Below are 21,189 nucleotides of genomic sequence, written 5' to 3' on the forward strand. Positions count from 1 at the left end.
TCAATTAGAAGTAATGCATCTGAGTACTCCTAACAGCCAACACATATGTCAGAAAAAAGAAAACAAAAAATGTCATTTCTAATGAAGCTAGTATTATTTAGCCCTCCATTTAGACCACAGAATCACAGGATGGCTGAGTTTCGAGTGGGCTTCTGGTCATCATCTAGTCCAAGACATCACTCAAAAGAAGACCAAATAGAGCAGTGTAATAAGTTTTCTGATATTCTTTTGAAAAGATACCTTAAACAGAACTAGTCTTATTGCTTTGGCAGTAACCAAATTGATTAAGAGTTATAAAGGCAAACTGTAAGGTTGACACCACAATATCCACCAAAACTAACAAGTAAAAGCATTTTCAGCTTGGCAGATAAAAAATGAAAAGAAAGACTTTTTGAGATTAATTCTAATAAAAGTTAAATCATCAGCAGCAATAAAATTTGTTGTTAAAACAACAAATCCAGACCGAGTTTCACAACTCCACCTAATCAGTATTTTTTCTGATTAACTCACTGTCAATGAAAATAAGTATTTGCTGAGCTCAGACTATGTTGACTGAAACGTCTGATCAGTATTTGGCAGGACTGCTGATAATTCCAGTGAATCTGGACTGGCGTTGAAAACTCTCTGGCCACATGGGTTCCTTAGAAGGTGATATTCAATCCACACCGGAGCCAACAAGCTCCAGCAGCCACTGAAGGAAAAGTAACATACCACGAGCTGATCTGGAAGGAAAGCTCTCCATTCAAAAAAAAGAGCAAACAACGGCACACTAAGAACTACTTAAAGAATAGAATCACGGGTTTGGGTTGGAAGGGACCTTTAAAGATCATCTAGTTCCAAAACGCCTGCTAGAGGCAGGGACTCTAGCACTTAGAGCTAATGGAGGAGGAAGAAGGCTGGCTAACATCTGAAGTGCTCAACCTTGAAGCTATCCCACATGAGAAGCGTTCTGGAAGGAAAGAAAGAAGGAAGGAGGGAGGGAGGGAGGAAGAAAGGAAGAAAGGAAACTCTGATTTCCGTCAAAAGTGACACCTAGAAAACATTATGGAATGGAATGAAAACACTGAGGACAGTTCAAGATGCACAAGGATAAGGCAGAAACTGCCAAAAATCAATTTAAGTAGGTCTTGAAAGATTAGAAAAAAGAAAGAACTACAGATGAAAATCATTTATGAGCAGGCCAATAACTAAGATACAAGAGCAAGAAAGGAACTGTTTTCACTAAAGGGTATTGCTTAAGAACAAATGGGCATTTTGGCCCTGGATAATTTTAGGCTTTGAATGAAAGAAATATTCTGGATCCTCGGAGAAATAAAGCTTTGAAACAGTCTCCCACAGAAACAGAGGGGAGGAGAAAAAGTACTTTAAAGAAGGGCTCAACAAGTTAATGAAAGGGACTGCATAAGGCAGAGCAGTTGGCTCAAGTGTCCCAAGACATTCCTCCAAATTCTTTGTTCTCCTCCAGAAAAAGCCAGTAAAACCCTCACCCACCTTTATTGCAGTAGTCACTATTACATTAACACAATGTAATGATTTGCAAGCCTTTTTTTAGCTGTGAGTTGTTTCATCACTATGAGCAGGAAGAACATAAATTAAAAATCCAGCTGAAGAAGTTAGCAGCTAAGAAATACTGCTAAAGAACTGAGAACTTTAAGAATTATTCTGTACAGCATATAGCTAATACATCTCCCAAAATGGATCTGGATGGAAATAAATAAAGGTTGCTAAAACCCCAGTTCTCTCTAGAGGTAGAAATGCTACAGAGTTTTTGTTTTTTTTTTCCTGTTCTTAACTTCGGTCCCAATTCTGAGATAATGCACAGGGCAGTTTGTTAACATGTGCCACAGTTAGCTCAGTTTCAGAGAAAAATGGTTGGAAAAACTTCCTTGGAAGCACTTTGCTGAGGCATAGTTCTCTTGAAAGCAGCCTCTTTCAGAAGACTAAAGTAATAGTCAATCATTTGCTCAATTATAGGAAGAAGTCAGCACAATGGCTGAAGAATTTCAGAAGTAAATATTTTTTCATTGTGAAGTAAATGTTTTCTTTTACAGTAAGCATTAGGAAAAGCAATATTAAATGTCAAAGTAGAAACAAAGTTTCAACTGACAGGAATCAATCACAATTCTGATAAATGAAAGATTTTTCTTTTTTGGTGTAATCTTATACTGCAAACTGCCTTTACAAAAAAACTTTGATCCCTTCCTTGCCATAAAAACTCTATTCCTTAACTGCATAAAAACATCCCATTTTTCTAAACGTGTACTGTCAAATGTACAGTCAAAACTGACAAAAGTTTTCTTTCCTAACAGTTTACTAGCCATATTAGAATGAGTATAGAAACTGACCACAAAGAAGAGCTCTCTCCCCTCACAATAAAGAAACTTGACTCTTAGTCAATTAAATACAGACTTCAATTAGTCAGCTGAGTACAGAATTCAGAAGAAAAGCAGAAATGGAGTCAGTCTTTCGGAATGTACCACTTCTATTGCAGCAAGATGCTACAGGCGCATGTAACCGTGATGCAAGCTTCAGGGTAGGAGAAGTTGGGTCTGGAGATTGTTATGCAAACATAGAGGACTTCTCTTCAGCTGCTGGAGTGTCAATTGAAAAACGGAACAATGTAACTTAAGCCTCCATAAATTAAATGCTACTCTAAACTGCAGCTAAGTTGTTCAGTGCTACCAGTTTAATGGTCCCTCCTTGGTTTCATCTTCAGCTTTCTGCGGCTTACATTCCTTGACTGTATACGTCAATCTGTATAAACCACAGTAGAAATTGTTCAAACCGTGGTGGTGTCTAGGCAGCTGTGCATATCCAGCCAACAGCAATCAAAAGCATATATACACACACACACACACACACACACACGTGAGTATAAACATGTATGCATATATAGAGATAGAGGAAGAAATGAAACAATATATTAAGTTTAAAACCAACTACAGACTCTGTAGGGCATGCACAGGAGTCAAATTAAGTAAATCACTCATCCTTGCTGTAGATATTAAGCACTGTGGTGAAAACTGGCCTCAGCCCTGGAGCCCTGGCAGAACAGATGTGGCTGGCAGGAGGGCTTTGGAGACAACCTTGTGTGTGGAGGGTGCTGGATGCCACAGCCCAGCAGGGAGGACAGCACAGGCAAGACGGAGATGAAACTGTCAGGTGAGGAAGGAAATTCTCAGCAGCCAAAATCTCTTGTTTCCAGGATCTCATAAAGCAGGTCACCAGCAGAAGAGCTCCTTTTCCTGCTGCTTGAACAAAGCCCCAGCAGAACGCAGAAAGCCTGGCAGAGGCAGCCTGGATGCTCCATGCAGGAAAGCAGCTTTGTGTCAACAAGCAGTGTGGCCAGACACCAGAAAGCATGAACAAAGCCGAGCACTAAGAACTAAGTAACAGCCCTGAGATGACTGCTGGGGAAACTCCTGATGCAGTAGGAACATCTCTGACAGATATTTAATGAGTATTTGCCAGCTAGGAAATCATCAGCCAATTCAATAGTTGTTTTGAAAGTTCATCAAAAGACTTCGATGAATCCCATAAGGCGTCTTTAATGTGAAGCTCCACTGAATGCTTCTGTCAGTCTAGGGTCTAGTATTGGAGTGATGCTTTGTGTCAAAACAATTTGTCTGTTTAGTATTCAGTCCTACTCTGTCGTTAATCTGTATTAGCTACAGGAAGCAGGGAAATGCACAGTTGTCAGCTTTGTGAATGTACGTGAAATCCTTTATATGAAAAAATCCTTGAAATGAAAAACAGAAGCAGAATAGTCATCCTACAATTATCTTCTTGAATCAGGCCCATGCAACTCCCATTCACATTACCTCTTCCATCTGAGAAGGACAAATTTCAGAGTTCGAGCATGTCCTCCTGAAACCCATTTCCAGGCACATGTAGTATAAGAAAATGGCTGGAGACAGCACAGCTTTACCAAGGGTAAACTACATCTGACAGACCTGACTGCCATCAATGACTAAGCAGTTGCATTTGTACACAACAGAAGAAAACATGCAAATTCCACTTGGCTTTAAGCCTTTCAATGTCATTCCCTTCAACATTTTTGTAATCAAGTTGGGACATCAAGGTCTGGAAGGGTGGGCAACCAGACTGGCAAAAAATAGTTGGATGACTGGGTCCAGAGCATAGTAGTTAACTGTGGAACAAGATGCTCAGAGCTCATGCAGCCACTGTCCTCGGAGTTTTGCTGGATAAAGACTTGGTCTGATATAGTCCAGCTGTGTGATCAGAGTGGCAAGATGTCTTCCAACCTGAATTATTCTATAGTACAGGAGAATGTGAGTTTTATAGGAAAATATCTCTATGGAGTTAGTACTGCACGTAAAGATATGACAGATTTCCTAGCACAGAAGAATCCAGGACTGAGAAGCTCACAAAATCATTCCTACTATTGCCCCATATTAAAATTGTTAAATTTATTTTGTAGAGAACAAATGAATCATATTATAAAACCAAAACTGTCCCATACAGCTGACTGGATTCTGGCCTTTAGGCTGTATTGCAACCAGATCTATCCAAACAGGTTAATAGAAATAGTGAGACCTCTTTCCAGCCTGCTTTAATCAATGACACAGTCAAGGTCTGCAAACTCCTCACAACATGCACTGGCCTTTACTCAGTACTTCTTTCCAACAGCTATTGAATTCTGAGGTCTCGGTCCCTCAAGATGCTGCTCTCTGCAACAAACCAGACTACAAATATTACAACATCTATGAGCCAAGGATGCTTATCAAGTACCGAGTTGCTAAGGATATGTCCACACTGAATGCTAACTGGAAACACATAAGAAGTTGATCAAATTAGTTGAGGTGAGACTAAACCTGACTGCAGCATTTATTCCCAGGTACCATCCTACTGTACTACTATATGCTTCTTTGATTCTTAGTATCTTTAAGAACAGACCTTTATGATAGCATTTGTTGATATATTATGCTATTCTGAAACAGAAAATAAGTGTGAAAAAGCACATTTTACTCTCATAATGAAAGTGTTGCCTTTGAGTACAGAATTATGTTTTATTTTTTTACTGGCAGTGAAGGAAGGGAAGAAAATCCAGATTAAAGACTTCCAAAAGATGCCTAAATCCATAGATTTTCCACCTCTATCATTTGGGATCTTCGACCAGCCCCTGCAGTTTGGAAGCTATGTAAATAAATTACTCACTTGAATATTTGAGCTGTCACTGATCTCCCAGAACGATATGCGAACAAATCAAAACGCTTAGCATGAGTCTGACGTCTCCAGCCAGAAAATCTTACATCACTAGGTCAGTATTATTACAACTCTCAAGATACTGTTAATATAGATGTATTTCGTCCCCTAGCTTAGGGTATCAGCGCGTCCCAAATTTTGCAAAGGTTTCTACTTCCAGACCTGATAACAGGAATTCACAGAAATGCAAACAGCTAAAACTGCTCAACATGGCAACACACACCCGCTGGTGGCTCCTAGAACCCCAATATTATTTTCAGAAACTTGGTTTCTGAGAGCCACCTTCCAGATATTTCTTCTGGAATAGAACCAGAATTGCACTTTAAGTGCAGGTGCGAATGGTAAAAACTGCTTTTTGCCACTGCAGCATTTGAGTTTGATATCATAAAGCTGCACTTCTGAAATAACATACAGCTATTCACAAAGGTGGCAAGGTGACTTCTTTTCAGAGCTAATTACTCTATGCAAAACAATAGTGATGACAAAAAACCTAACACTCAAAAGTCATTACTCCCTTCACATGGATGGGAGAGATAGGGAAGCTTTCAATTACTTGCAGATTCAAGTTACTTCACATAGTTAAACACCTGATTTATGGATACAGGCACTATTTGCCTCTGTACATTATGGTAGGAGGACTTCACATTTTGTTTTTTGTGGCTCCAGTTTTGCTTCAACAAGCTGATTGTGGGTGGAAGTAACCAAATAGCACGTAAGATGCCAAGTAGAGGCCTCTACAAACTTGGCCCACAGTACACATCCCTGCTACAGCCTTTGGTTTTCTGTTCTGTTCATTTTAATCCCCTGTGCTTCTAGCATCTGCAAACTGTTTAGCAAATTTAAGTCCTTCATTTATCTATTTACAATCCAGCCTGCTTTCCTATAGTATTTTACTATGAGACTTATGGAGTTGCCATCTTTCCACTTGGATGTTAAATGAAGTTGGAAAATTAATGATGCTGATCTTCAAACTGTTGTCACCAGGAAGTTGCAGGTATCAGTAAGAGTACGCTCTTACTTGAAATACTGCTGCCACAGATGAGAAGGCACTATGAAACACTAGCAGCAGTTGTTTGAAAGGGTCTTAAATACAGTTTTGGTATCTCTAACCGTTTTATTATTTTACTAATGCAAATTATTTCCTCGCAATGAGTTAGTAATAAGTATCAGTGAGATGTTAACTATGCTACAGATTAAAGATTACTTACCTTTTTATCCCTCTTCAACTCAAAAGAGAGAGGGAAAGAATAATGCCTTGTTACGTTTTTGATGAAATTTCATACAACACAAAAATAGTCAGTGGAGGATCATGGGAAGATAGAGATAGATCACTGAAATGATATTACACTATGAGCAATTATTGCTGTTTTTTTAATGTATTAACACACCAAATTCTCCATTGTAGGAAGGAACAAAGGAAACATGATGAAATTACAGCAGAGACAATGGCATTTTTATCTGAAACACAAATTGCTCTTTGAAAACCCCACACAAACACTGAACACACAAGGAAGTAAAGCTTAGAAGAAGCTCTCCACCACACTTAAAAAAAAAGGAAAATAAATACAAAGGGTGTGGCATGCAGCAAAGTAAAAAGAATCTTCCCCTCACTTCAGCTTTCAGTGAGCTGCTCATTTCTAGACAGTTGTTCTGCTTCAAATAGGCCAAGTCTGGCCCAGGACATGAAGGATTTTCTATTAACATGTTTTCAGCTAGATCACAGTAATCGGCTACTAGGTACCTATTTGTCTATCATGATGAAACAGGATTACACTCTCAACTAGTAAAAACAAAAACAAAACAAAACTCACCACCACCACACCATCAGCTGTTGGGAAACACTCACACTGCAAGGAAGAAATGCTGTGGGCAGCTCTTTTGCCATGGCATAGCACTGTTCCTCAAGAGCCCTGCCTCACTGAAAGTTTCTCTTGCTTCACAGATCCTATTTCGAGTTCCTAGATGGATTGCACAAATGAGTCCCATGGAGTTCTGGGTAATTCACTTGGCTCCCACCGCTCTTCCAACCCTTCCAAGACTGCAACTGTTCCAAGGCAAGCGCAGAAACCCAAGTGCACTTCTCATTTGATGTACTGTGTAAGCAAATAACGTGTCTCTCTTCTGGAAAGAGATGCGAGTCCGACAGCTGTGCAGGGGAGGCTGGCCTTGCTCCGTGCTGCTTAATTTATTTCAGACCTGAACAGCTAAATGACTTAATCGGTTTCAGCAGCTGACCACTATGATTTGATGACCACATATGGCCAAATGTTGAGGGAAAAAGAAGGCCTGAGCTAGCAGCGCAGCCAGAGCTTTTAAATGCAGAACAGGTGAGAACACAAAATCATTTGGTTACCCAAGACAGTCAGCTGCAGACACAGAAAAACAAGACAGATGCTTGCAGTTGGTAGCATTCACTTTTAGAAAACTGACTTTCCTTATGGACTTCCACATTTGCAATAGATATCCTCAGGAAGATGACTGGAAAGGCACCCAGGGACTTTAATTCCCTTTTAGTAAAATTCCATAGTAATTCAGAATATCTGCAACAGATGCTCATTTTTAAAAAACCTGGAGCCTTCAATCAAAATTCTTCACCAGAAAGATATGAATGAAACTGATATTTATATTTAATCCATTGCATCATGGGACACAAAATACTAGATACTGAATACTCAAACAGCAGGGAACATGCTGCTTGAGATAGATGCCAGCTAACACCAGGCAAGAAACTTGGGAATACAGATATAAATCTGTTTTTTATGATCTGGAATCTGCAATTGTTTTGGATGATAAACTACCACTCTCTTCTATCCTAAAAAAAGCATGAACCAAGTGAGAAAAAATTGTTCACATGGCAAAAGGAACAGTAGCTGACTAGTGGGAGAATATTAGAGTACGCGTAACTGATGTCTGACAAAGAAAAAGCACTGTGTGGACATAAAAAAGAAACAGCAATAAAATTTACTCAATTTTGGAGAAAAAAGTTTCTAGAAGCTACTGAATTATAGGTACATATGGATATTTATAAATATCCATATATTTACCCAAAAAGTGTGAAAGAAAAACCAGAATGAACAAAATGCTTGGGGAAGATTCACCAACAGGGTTTAGAACAACAAATAGCAGTAAAGTAAAAAAGTGATTTGAACACGGTAACATGCTGGAAGAAGATTTTTCTCAACCATGAAGTATAATTTGACATGAATATTGTTTCTGGCATTAGGCATCCATAAATAGCATCATCAAGCACATGCTGTTGAGCCAGAAGTCATCATCGCCAATTAAACAAAATCAGCCTCCCCTTCTTCCCCCTCTCCCTTGCTATATTCAACAACTCTACAACAGGAAACATGGCTGAATTTTAACTAGCAGCAACATTCCTACAGGGAGCCTTCCTGAAACACAGGTCAAGTGAGAACACCAAGGCCATCAGGGTAAAACTGACCCTTGGGTGAGACACAGACACACAAATTATTTTGGTTTCACCCATTCTGTCCCACAGCTCCAACTCTTGTCCTGTACAGGAATATCAGAAGATGTTGTGAAGACTTCACTGCAACTGTATTTCCATCAAAGAGTAGAACTTACAAGCCACAAAAGCAGACCTGTCTCATCTGAGCCAGCTTTAAAATTGCATGCAATAGTTCAGAACCAGAGCACAGCAACCAGACCTTTATTGGTTAACAACCACGAAATCACTTTAGCACCATGGGGGCTAAAAAGATGGGTAAAAATACCTTTCTTACAGTTTGCATTCTGCATTTCTAGGATGTTCTGCCTTGTTGTACTGGATAGGACTAGTTCTTAATGCATTAAAGCTCAGAGAAAAGTCTCTCTAGGATAAAGGAAAATTAGCGTACTAGAGGGTTGGAATGAACAACATTTCTGTACTTGAGAATAGAAGGCATGTTAAAACAACAATAAAAAAAATGTGAGTTAACTCCATACAGGAGTAGCATGTGTAGGTGAGAATCTAAGGTTATTAAAAAAAAAAATCAGGCCTTTAAGCAGGCTAATTGCAAGATTAATGCTCATAAAGATGTTTTGTAACAGTTAAAAATGGGCAAAAAATGCTGATGCTTGCATTTACAAACATACATGAAGGACTTGGCTTTTGGCATAGATGAATGAATTGAGTACTTTGAAACTCAATGTCAAGATTAATGGATGCTCAGTCTAAATGTATTCAAATGGAAACATGCCAGCATTCTAAGAGTTCACTTATTTCTTACTTATTTCACTGGAGGTAAAAAAAAAAAAAAAAAAAAAAAAAAAGAATGAGATTTGGGTTATATTTGTCTGCACTTCATGATGAACAGCAAGTTCATGAGTAGGCAATACTGCAGAGTAGTATTTCAGCATAAGGAAACCCATTGATCAGACAAATATTCTTTAGGTCATAAAAATCTGATTATACTGCAACAACCCTGTACTAAGTCAATGCTAAGTGCTGGGTCTTAATACTGCGTGTGTGGCAAACATACTCACTAAGAATTACGATCTACTTTGTTTATGCCCATTTTGAATGCTTTTCTCCTCAGATGATTTATAGTTTTATTTTTTTCTTTCAAGGCTCAGTTCCTAGAATTCTTAAACAGTTCCATCTCAACCAATTCCAGATTGTTCATTAGCTGTTTTATGAATTTTGAGATCTTATGTTGCCAATTCAGCATTCCCATCGCCGCCTCTTTTTCAAAAGTGAAGTGAGTTTCAACTAGTAGGTAATTCACCCCAAAACTGAGGTTTAGATTCTCTGAATAAGGCAACTTGCCAACGTGTCTGCCGTCACTAAATGAGTTTTTGTTTTACACTATCCTCCCTGGGGCCACTTTAAGACATGACGGAAATTCCAGCCTTCAGTCCTGATTAGTTCACAAGTGTCCCATCTCCTTGAAATCCCACATCTATTGAACAATGTCAGATATGCAGTCTTCCTTCGCATCTTCTTCTGGCTTTAGCAAAATACCTCCTGCCTTCAGGTACCCTTGGCAAATCCATTCCTCCTTGGATTGGGAAGAACTCGGTAACAAATCTCTCCCACAACCTGGGGGGGACGGATGGCGACACAAATTTAGAATAGTTTACTTGTGTCTATATCAACACTGAAAAAGCACATTCATTCTTTCCAATACAGTTGCAAGGCTTTCACAGAAGGCACTTAAGAAGCCCTAGCGGTGCTCTCACTGTCTGCAATAGATCAGTCTCCACAAACCAGAAAGTCTGCTTTCTGTAACAATTCTCAGTAAACAAAAGCAGAATTGTTACCGCTTTCCAAATAACACTGATTAGTGAGTAAAATGCAGGCTTGATGATATGCTGCATCACCCAAAGATATAGGAAGGTAGGAAGAAGGATACTCCAAGAGACCTAATGATCCTTCCTTAAATTTTACATAATTGGAATACAGTATATACAGAAATACCCATACAGTAATACCCAGAAATACAGTCCTAGTCAAGGAGAAAGCTATAATGTTAATATACACATTCAATTTGAATCCCCCTACAGGATTATTTTTTCATTAAAGCAAGCTGCACAGTTAGCCTTTAGGATGACGCAGCTTTTCATTCTCATCCATCTACTGTTTATCTGGTGATTCGTATTTAAGTGCTGGGCTGAACTGCTGTGTTACACTGTGGGTTTTTGTTGTTGACATCATTTTTATTGTTATTTTTATTTCTTCTTCCAACAATTCCAGTAACATTCATGATGTTCACATTACTGAAAAGGATGAGGGGAATTTGAAGAAACCAGGCAAATGGTATTCTGACCTTTGCTCTTGAAAACAGAAAAAACCCACACAGATGCCTGAAACAGTCCCTGGGTGGCACTCCCTGAAACATCCCCTATAGTCTCCTACACCGTATAGAAAAGTTTGTTTTCCTCTTCTGATGATGCTTGAACAGTCAGAAAGAGCAACGTACCAGCTGGAAGCTCTGCTGATCAGGTAGCCATGCTGCACATTCACTGAATATTTTCTCTCTGTAAAATATTGGGTTGTACTTGGTAAAAAAAAAAAAAAAAAAGAAAGAAAAAAAAGAAAAAAAGAAAAGCCTGAACATCAGTTGCTCTTGTCACGAAGAAGAGGTACAACAAATAAACACTAAGCTGATTTTCAAGGGAGGGGAGACATGACCAAATCTATCTGAACTATTTATTTTTTCAGAAATAATGGAGTCAGCAGGACTAGAGAGGTAACTGCCCCTCTTTTTAATGAGCCCCAGGCCACAAGGACACTGCTGGCTCATGGCCAACCTGTTGTCCACCAGAACACCCAGGTCCTTTTCTGCAGAGCTTCTCTCCAGCAGGTCAGCCTCTAACCTGTACTGATTCACGCGCTTATTCCTCCCCAGGTGCAAAATTTTACACTTGCTCTTGTTAAACTTCATCAGGTTTCTCCCTGCTCAACTCTCAGCACGACCTTCCAGTGCATCAGCCACTCCTCCCAGCTTTGTATCATCAGCAAACTTGCTGAGGGTGGGCTCTATCCCTTCATCTAGGTCACTGATGAAGACGTTGAACAAGACTCAGCACCAACCCCCAGACTCTGCACTGCTCGTGACAACCCTCTGAGCTCTGCCAGACAGTCAGCTCTCAATCCACCTCAGTGCCCACTCATCTATCCCACACGTTCTAAGCTCCATAACAAGGATGTTGTGGGAGACAGTATCAAATGTCAAAAAAAAAAAAAGCACCACTTTTCTTGTAATCCCTTACCTCCTCTGTAAGATTAAATTCCAAGAGAGCCTTAGCCTTCCTTACTGCATCCCTTCAGACCATGAAAACATTCCTAGATTCTTTCCAAATGGACAGATCCTTTTTCCACATTTCATATTTGAGGAACTCTGTACTTTGTAAGAAAGAAAGACATGACAAAAAAGACATTAAAGACACTGAGACTCTGAAGTGCGTCCAGAGAAGGACAGCAAAGCTGGTGAAGCATCTGAAACACAAGTCTTAAGGGGAGCAGCTGAGGTAACCAGGATTGTTTCGTCTGGAGGAATGGAGGCTCAGGGGAGATCTTATCACTCTCCATAATTCCCTGAAAGCAGGTTGTGGCAAGGTGGGCATCAGCCTCCTCTCCCAGGTAAAAGTGATAGGATGAGAGGGAATGGCCTTTAGTTATGCCATGGAAGGTTCAGTTTGGATATTAGGAGAAATTTCTTCACAGAAGGAGTGGTGAGGCATGAGGCATTGGAACAGGCTGCCCTGGGAGGTGGTGGAATCTCCATTCCTGGAAGAGTTGAAGAAACTTGGAGATGTGATACTGAGGGACATGGGTTAGTAGGCATAGTGGGAATGGGCTGACAGTTGGACTAGATGATACTAGGGATGTCTTCCAACCTTAATGCATTTGAACACTGTCAGCTCTGAGATAATTACTGCGGCTAGATTGTCATTGCCACCAATAAAAGAACTTTATTTGAGGCTTCTGTTTATATACAAGCCCTTAAGGTATTTTCATTGTGTAGAGGCTGTGTAAAAAGGGCATCAGCACAACTGCAGCATTAACATTCGAAAGTCCATTTTCAAGCAGGGCTCCTCTGATCTGATTAAATGAAATAATTCATCCACAAGCTCAAAGAGTATTTATGGAATCCCTGTGTGATCTTAAAATAAGAGTCATTATCCTTCTATATTTGTAAAAAAAGAACTGATACTTGTTTTAAATAACTCAAGTGCATCCTCCCTCCCTCCCTCTTCTTTGCAAGACAAGACTATTATTTTCACAGCTGAAAGCAATAATTTCTAAACAGGAAAACATTGCCAAATGAGAAACTTCTGATTATCACCAAGGCTCTCAACTGTTTTTTGTTGTTGTTGTTATTTTTCTTTCCTTCTTTTGGGATTTGGTGGTGGTTTTTGTTGATTTTGGTTCTTTACTTCCAAACAACGATCTGCAAGGAGGGTAAACTACTTACAGGAAAGTAGTTCTTCAAAGCATTTATGCTTTTTCTAAAAGCACCATTAATACAGTTCACATTTTGGCACCGCAGCTGTGCTCCACTAATCTTAGGACAGGAAAAGCTTTACTCACACAACACTTGGAAAGGGAGCATGAGCATCTTTCAAAATCTTATCTATTGAGTTACAGCAATTTTCAGACTGTATTTATTAAGTATCACAAATCAGAGGCTAGCTTCTGCAAGAACCATCTTTGCTTTAAAAGTTTTTAAAGGCTGAATTTTGCTAAATGAAAAGACTAGTGTTGGTTTTATGCAGGCTCTCCTCCTCTGTTGCTATCAAAGCCATTCTTACGATACCACCAGGCAGCAACCATACAGACAAAAATTACTTAAATAAGCCAAATCTCTGTTCACAGATCTGTGCCCATGCACACGGGCATGCACATATTAGAGTAATTGGAAAGAATTCTGGCAGTCTTCATACTGAAAAGGTTGAATAACTCTGACAACAGGTATCAGAGAAAAGGTTCAAAGGATGGACGCACATTTGGTTGAGCACACAGATCCATAAAATACAGATCACTTACTATCAGGAGAAAAACAGAGTACACGCTGCTCTCCAAGAAAATTGTCAGGAGATTAGAAGAAATAGATCTCTCATATCCTTCAGCATTTCACCAGAATATCATGGCTACTTTTATAACCATTGGTATGACTGAAATTTTCCTAAACTAACTGAACTGAGGGACATTGAAACAAATTCATGCAACAGCCTACATAACCAGAAATCATAAATCATAGAATGGCCTGGGTTGAAAAGGACCACAATGATCATCTAGTTTCAACCCCCTGCTATGTGCAGGGTCGCCAACCACCAGACCAGGCTGCCCAGAGCCACATCCAGCCTGGCCTTGAATGCCTCCAGGGATGGGGCATCCACAACCTCCTTGGGCAACCTGTTCCAGTATGTCACCACCCTCTGTGTGAAAAACTTCCTCCTAATATCTAACCTAAACCTCCCGTCTCAGTTTAAAACCATTCCCCCTTGACCTATCACTATCTACCCTTGTATACAGTCATACCCCCTTTTCAACTCGATGACAGCCAAGAGCATAATCCCATTTTCACAAAAACATTTTTAGATATTCCATGTACAACTCAGTGTGTTCAGACAGATAAAAAACAGGATGGACAGGACTGTTACTTCTAAGAGTAACCAAGGGAAAGAGAATTAAATGATTCCTTCATTAGAAATCATCATGGCAAGCTGGTGGACTGAGCCCTTGTGTTCAAGTCCTAGAGATAACAACTTAAGACTCTTAACTACCATAATTGACAGGGACTTACAAAAATGCAGTAACAAAATGCAATAGATTATTTTTCCTGTCAGCTCATGGGGAACACTATCATCAACAAGTCTTCTACTGTTTTATCTGCTTTTTCCTGATTACTACAGTTGTTACAGAACATGAGTATACATTATTTTAGGTTAACAGTAGGAAGAGTAATGTCTATGCACTAACAAGTGCAGTATAATCTTTGTAAGATTATATTTTGTATATAGGATTTTGCTTTCCTACAAGATTTCAGGCTAAAACAGTAAGCACAGGTTTCATGAAGGATGCTGTCACAAGAGCATCGTGCAACTGGAGTTGACAACAACTCAAGAGTTACTATTCCCAAGCAAATTACAATTCTATACATGGCTTTAGCCAAAATAGTAGCTACAGACTTGCTACAGTGGCCATGGAAGCGGTATGAGTTTGTGAAAGATGCCTTACTACTATGAAAATTAAGAGACAAATCTTATCCTATAGAATCTGCACTAGTGAGAAAACAGCTTTCCCCAGAGGTACCTCACATAATCCCACAAAACTGCCATAGGTAACACTACAATTGTCCTTTCACTGTGACGTCTGGCTTTGACTAGCTTCACTAATTCCCATACAGCAGGAACAAATTAATTGTGATCTAACAATCAAAGACAACTGTTTAAATGTCTGATAAAGAAGGGTTGTACTTTTGTGAGAGGAGGGAGAGGAGTAATACTTACGGGGATTAAGCCCCCTCAACTTTGAAAACGTTCACAAAACCTCACAGTAAAGGATAATGAGAAACAGCACAAAGCTATAGATTGGGGGGAGGACATAGGTATGCACAGGAAATTAAATTAATTTCTGTGGGTATAAAATGGAATGCAGATGAGAATAAAGTTTGGAGCATTAGAGATCCAAAAGGATACAACTAAGTACTGTAGGCATCTGAGTTCCAAGGGAAAGAAAGACATGGGCAAAGACATGAAGACAGAGAAAAGAACATTGCATTCTCTTTGAGCCAAGACTAGATACCTGAAGGCAAGAGTGTGCTTGGTGGCGATGTGAACGAAAAGAAGAAGGAAATCCAACACATGGAACCAATCAATAGTTTTTACACCGTTAGTAACAGTCTTCCCCATCCCAGTACCCTATGCAAGGTCCAGTGGAATTAACTGCAACAAGTTACTAGCTAGAGGATGCTTCCCAGATGAGTTAGGATAAAAGCTGGACTCTGGGAGAATTTTAAAAGAGTTACTTCCACTCTGTATTTTAACATATATTCTGTAGAGTTTTGGAGCTCAGCCGAACTAGAGCCATCTTCGTCAGCTTCATATTGCTGAGTCCTGAAGATGATCATCACTCCTTTGCTTTCCCTGAACTCAAAACACACAGCAGGTTTGCCAGTGGGCATCCTGCCATATGTTCTATGGTACCACCACAGCGGCACACTCATACACACACTAGCAAAGAAACATCTTTCTGGAGTGCTGATGGACTATTATCCACCTTGTGACAAAGCCATACAATGGCACACTCCTGCACAACTGCTGATTATTGGCCAGGTTTGATTAAACCTAACAGCAATTCTATACTTCACAATAAACCAAGAGTCCTGCACCTGAAAGCCAGTTGCAACCAGTGCCTTTTCTACTTCCTTACAAATTCATGCAGGAAAGTAGAGATCACAGTCTGAAGAAGAGTTGGTTCTTCAGCTGTAAGCAAGGCACTGACTCACTGCTATTTACCAGTGGGACCCTGTAAGGGTTCAATTCTTAAAAGTAAAAAAATCAAAAATAATTAAAAAAACGTAATGCCATCTTCACTTTCCTCAGATTCTGATGGCATCAAAATGAGAATACACAGGAACATCAAAGCTATGATACAATACAGTATGCAACCAATAATGGGGGAAATTAAGAACTGAATTGGAGCAACACAGCTGAATATCCTGGGTTAGATTTTATGGTAATTATGAATAAGGTTCAGCTTCTCTCAATAGGCTTAGTTTCTCAAATAAGATGTTGCAACTATTCAAGATTCCACTGCTGTGGAGTCTTTTCTTTGTCAGATAAGAAGGAGAAAGGAAGCACCGAGCCCTCTTCCTTTCTTAACAAATATTTTCTCTTTTAACTGCCAAGAAAAATGAGGAGTGATGAATTAGAACTATCTACAACCTTAATACACTTCAGTAATTCACATAACACATTAAGCATATTGTATCACTCAAAAATGTTTTAAATTTCAGCATATTGCTTCATAGTGTAACAAGTTATGTTCCAAGCAGAAACTCAATCCACAGTGCTACATACATGGATAATAAACAAGAGAGGCAAATTCATGAAAAAAGAGCACAATTAAACTCTAACATGGGATATTTATGCTGTGTTATCTTAGTGTGGCAGTATTATTTTCCACTGCTCTGATAAAGTCATGACATTTGAGCATTCATAATAAAAGCTTACAAATACCATTTTCATCCCTTACTTTATTTCATATTATTATGTGGCAGGTTACTTAACAAAAGCATAAAAATTCAAGGATTTGTGCTTGCATAGGTGAAACAGCATCACAAATTAAATCCTAAGAAGGACTGCTAAAACAAACATGAACATATTTCTGTGTAAGTAAGAAACATCTACTTAATTTGTTTTGCCCAGTTCAAGGGAAAGCCAGTGTTATCTACACTATCACTAGTAGCATAATCCTAAATTTTCTGAACAAGCAGTTCTCTCCTCTGAGAGAATCTCTACATCCACAGAGATTAGTTGGGACATTACACTTAAGATATACAGTTGAAAAAGTAGCCCCCAAATATTTGTTAAAATACCTGTAAAGGTGCAAAGGATAAGACAAGCTCAGTTCATCATTAACATCAGTGATTAGAGTAAGTGTCATGCTTTAGATCTGGTAAGACAACGGTCAGCAAAAATCACCTTTTCTGCAAGTCAGCATCCACCGTAGAGTTGGTCAAATAATAATTACTACTGCAAAATTTCTTCCTTATTGAGCAGGAAAGAAAATTCTGCACTAGAGTTAAGAAACCACTAGCATGGCTTAATTGGTCACACTGCAAGAGTCAGCACCAATACTCATTGCAGTTGCAGTTCATTCACATGAAGATAATCATGGGAAATGGGAAACCATTTACTTACAAAGATACCACAGAGATGATACAAAAACTGCAGAGGCAAGCCATCTTCAGGCCCTACACTGTGAGTAATACAGAAAAAAAAAAACTTTTATTATAGTAAGCTGTGTGTTTGTCCAGGGGACTGAAGTGAACAAAGCTAACACAGAGCAATAACAAATCCGAAGTGCAGGTGTCAGGCTTTGAATCGCTTAGCAGTTTTTCATTTCTCATCTATAAAAAAATGTAGAAGTAACTAGATATACTTCTTAACTTTGGGGAAAAGACTTACACATTGCAATTGGAAAATGAGAGACCAGAACAAGAACACAGATGATTACATTCACAGTTGCATAACACACCTACCAGATAGCGAGAGTCACTTTGTGCAACTCACTGGGACAATAAGACTATCCTTTTCAAGACAGTTCCCCATTAAAAGGCAAAATTAAATGTAGAATTTTCACACACACACGTACACATACACACTGTACACCCTTGACTTGGCTTTTATCCCTGATTTCTTGAGGATAGTATCTTCCAAACAATATGGAACACAGTTCCAACACTGTGCAGATGTTCAATACTGCAAAATTAAGACTTCAGTACTGAAATACTGGCAGATCCATATTCACTGCTGCACAAAATACACGTTTAAGTATAAAATATTAGTGTATTTCTCAGCTTTCAGCCATAGGCACTTAAAGGATACTGTGATTTTAAATTTATGCATGGTGTATTACAGTCAGTAGTGCAGCTGCGTAATTTTGACACAAGCACAGAAAAACAAACTTTTTTTTTTTAATCTTGGTTGTTTTTTTTATTACTAGCAAAGAAAAATTCCATTTGATTAAAAAAGAATCAAAATTGGTAACTTAAGATAGCTACAGGTTTATAGGCACGTACACATTCTACTACATTGGTGTCTACACTGTGCTTGAGTTGATTCTCAATTTAATACAAAGTAATTGGCATTAATAACTCTGACTCTTGCATGTTCTCAGGTATGTGTCGCTTCTAAACTACGTGAAAGAGGAAAGATGTTAAGGAGATACAAAAAAAAAAACCACAAGATGAAGGCAGATTAACTTGGTTTAAGAGTGATGGATAATTCAGTTTTGGTTCAGGCCATATAATGGTATGCAACTGTAGCCTCTTCTCTTACATTTGAATAAGTGTAGTAAGTGCATTAAAGGAAACATCTGGTCTCCACTTTCAATAAGGACAGCTAACAGTTCAAAATCAATGTGATAGTTCACTTTTTAGATGAATACAAATTCCCTTTCTCCCTCCCCATGCTTAGTGGAGTCCCCATAAGGAACCACAAGGGGCATCCAAAAATACTACCGTTCCTTCTCTTTTGCCTGCCAGCATCATTTGGACATAAGTCATTTACTCATAAGCTTTCTATGAAGAAAAGCACAGAGCTCCTTCATTGCAGATTGTCAAGTGGGCAGAGACTCTACAACTGGCTTTAGTGGTCAGCTGATCACATGAATTTACAGCTGATAAATTTACCTTTACCTTCCTGGTAAAGCTGTAATATACAAGTAGGGAGGGATGTTTCAGCTGATATGACAATACAACAGAATATTGGCATGTAAGGAAAGCACCTCATACCTACCCATGCGTCCTCACGCAACTCACTGTAAGCCTACCTCCTGGGAGACAGTAATCTGAAGAAATAATTACAAGAATAAATGGTGCTTAATTTTTAAGGAACTCCCAATGAATGGGCAAGGAAACACGATATAACACATTCAAGGAATAAATAAAAAAAATCCACATTCTCTCTTTGGAAAATATGAAGCTTTCTAACTAGCCTGTGTTCCCAGAACTCTAAAAGCAGGCATCCGCAATGTGCATGAAACAGTACTGTTGCCGATGCTTAAATTCTCTTGTTAAATCTCTCCCATTTTATAGCTAATCACATTTTTATAGCAGGCATGAAGCACTCTACAAGGCCCTTGCTGAGCTGTTCCTGTAAATCAAAACCTTATTCCATCGTTCTGCTTGCTGGCAGCAGAGCAAGGTTACTTTTACCATTTATGGTTGTAAAATCCATCCAGCTTTTTCCCCCCTCCAGTTGCTGCCTTTTTTCCACTAGTTTTTCCTTCCCCATCTTGCTCCAAGAAGGATATTCCAAGCTCAGCTAAACAATTTCAGAACTCATCTTTAAGCTTCTTCTTGTCTAGCAGTATGCTTACAACCTCATGAAAGCATCTAACAAGAAGACAAGTGAAATATTAATACAGTATCAAGAGCCTCTTTTCCTAGCTTAAGTCACACAAAACAAACCAAAGCCACACAAGAGCAGCAGCAACTCAAAAGCTCTTTATAGTTATCGCTATGTGCCCCACACATATACTAGCTCATAAAATAAGGCCCAGATTGGACTGGAGGTGCTCAGAATCATCGTTTCACAAAAGATCTAAACACTCACTGCAAAGTAAGAACAAGAATAAAGAAGCAACACAGTTAAATCTTACTGCTGGACCACCTCTACGCGCCACCACGCTCAGGAATAAAGCAGGCTTAAAGACAACAACTCCACCTTTACTGCCCAAGTGCACACACAATCCTTTGTCACCAGATATTTAACTGATTATGCCTCTACTCATTGTGGCCATAGACTGAAAGGGTTTTGCCAGATTTTGTCCTGTTCTTCCCTCTCCTGCTCAGAATCAGACTAAAGGACTGTCTCTGCCCCCCACAACCAGAGCAGGGCACACACCAGCACCACTCGATAAGCAGCTCTCACATAGCACAGAACAGTGATGTGCATTGGAAAGGGCTCTGGCCTGTGTGTATGACAGTAGTCTGTGCACACACAAATCATTACAGGGTTGTTACTACAGGAAAACACATCTCTGGTAACAAAAGCAAAGCAACACTTGCCGTTCAGAAATGAATTTCTAGTGCTTTCTCCAACTGACTTGAAATTTACACCACTTCACAGAGATACAGAAAGATTATATGGCCTAAATCTGAGTTAGCTTCCCATAAAGAACTGCTTTTCCCTCCAAAGCAGTACTTTAAGCCTGGTGCTTAAATTTTGTGGATTGAAAGAAAGTTAAGCATAACTCAGTCCCGCATTTAATTCCTATATTCATCTCATCACGGGATTTACTGACTCTGAAAAATCAGCACTAAAAAGTTACTGACCTGTAAGTTTACAATTTTCTGAACCTTATAGGTAAAAGGAGCAAGCTAGTTAGACTGTAATGTGCACATAAAAGCTTTCCAAGCATACTGTTCTCACATTAACTGGGTGGCTCAAGACAGAGAACTGGTTTGTGAATCTGCCTTGGTAAAGCCTTCTTGCCTCAGCAGAAATCTGCAAGTAATCAGCAGAAATGATGCAACTACCTGCTTATCAAGTAGGTTTTTTTTTTTATTTCTGGAAGCATGCCTTAAATGAAGTTGCTCATTTAGATGTTTGATTTTGTACATAACTTATTGTATATTCTATGTATATACACACCATTTTCCACCTGGAAAAGCACACTGGCTGTACTGATTAATGGTGCCATGATGATTACATCATTCTGGACTTTGCCCCTTGTAATTACATGTATTTCACAATGAGACAGTGTATGATCAAAGGAAATCA

At 39.1% G+C, this 21,189-nt stretch overlaps 1 protein-coding gene across 3 annotated transcripts in view; it reads right to left on the bottom strand.

Annotated features, from left to right (window-relative positions):
- Nucleotides 1-21,189, bottom strand: part of FBXL7 (F-box and leucine rich repeat protein 7) — a 167,835-nt gene that overhangs the window by 85,389 nt on the left and 61,257 nt on the right. The window contains exon 1 of one of the 3 annotated variants that reach the window (XM_085220432.1): nucleotides 7,073-9,429. The exons of 1 other annotated variant lie outside the window; for it this stretch is intronic. The gene's annotated coding sequence lies outside the window, so the exon portion shown is untranslated. Of the gene's footprint in view, nucleotides 1-7,037; nucleotides 9,430-21,189 lie in introns of those variants that run through there. One more of the 3 variants, XM_085220431.1, reaches the window with a different exon arrangement.

This window comes from Meleagris gallopavo, chromosome 3, assembly GCF_905368555.1.
Source record: "Meleagris gallopavo chromosome 3, MGAL_WU_HG_1.1, whole genome shotgun sequence".
NCBI classification, from domain to species: Eukaryota; Metazoa; Chordata; class Aves; order Galliformes; family Phasianidae; genus Meleagris; species Meleagris gallopavo.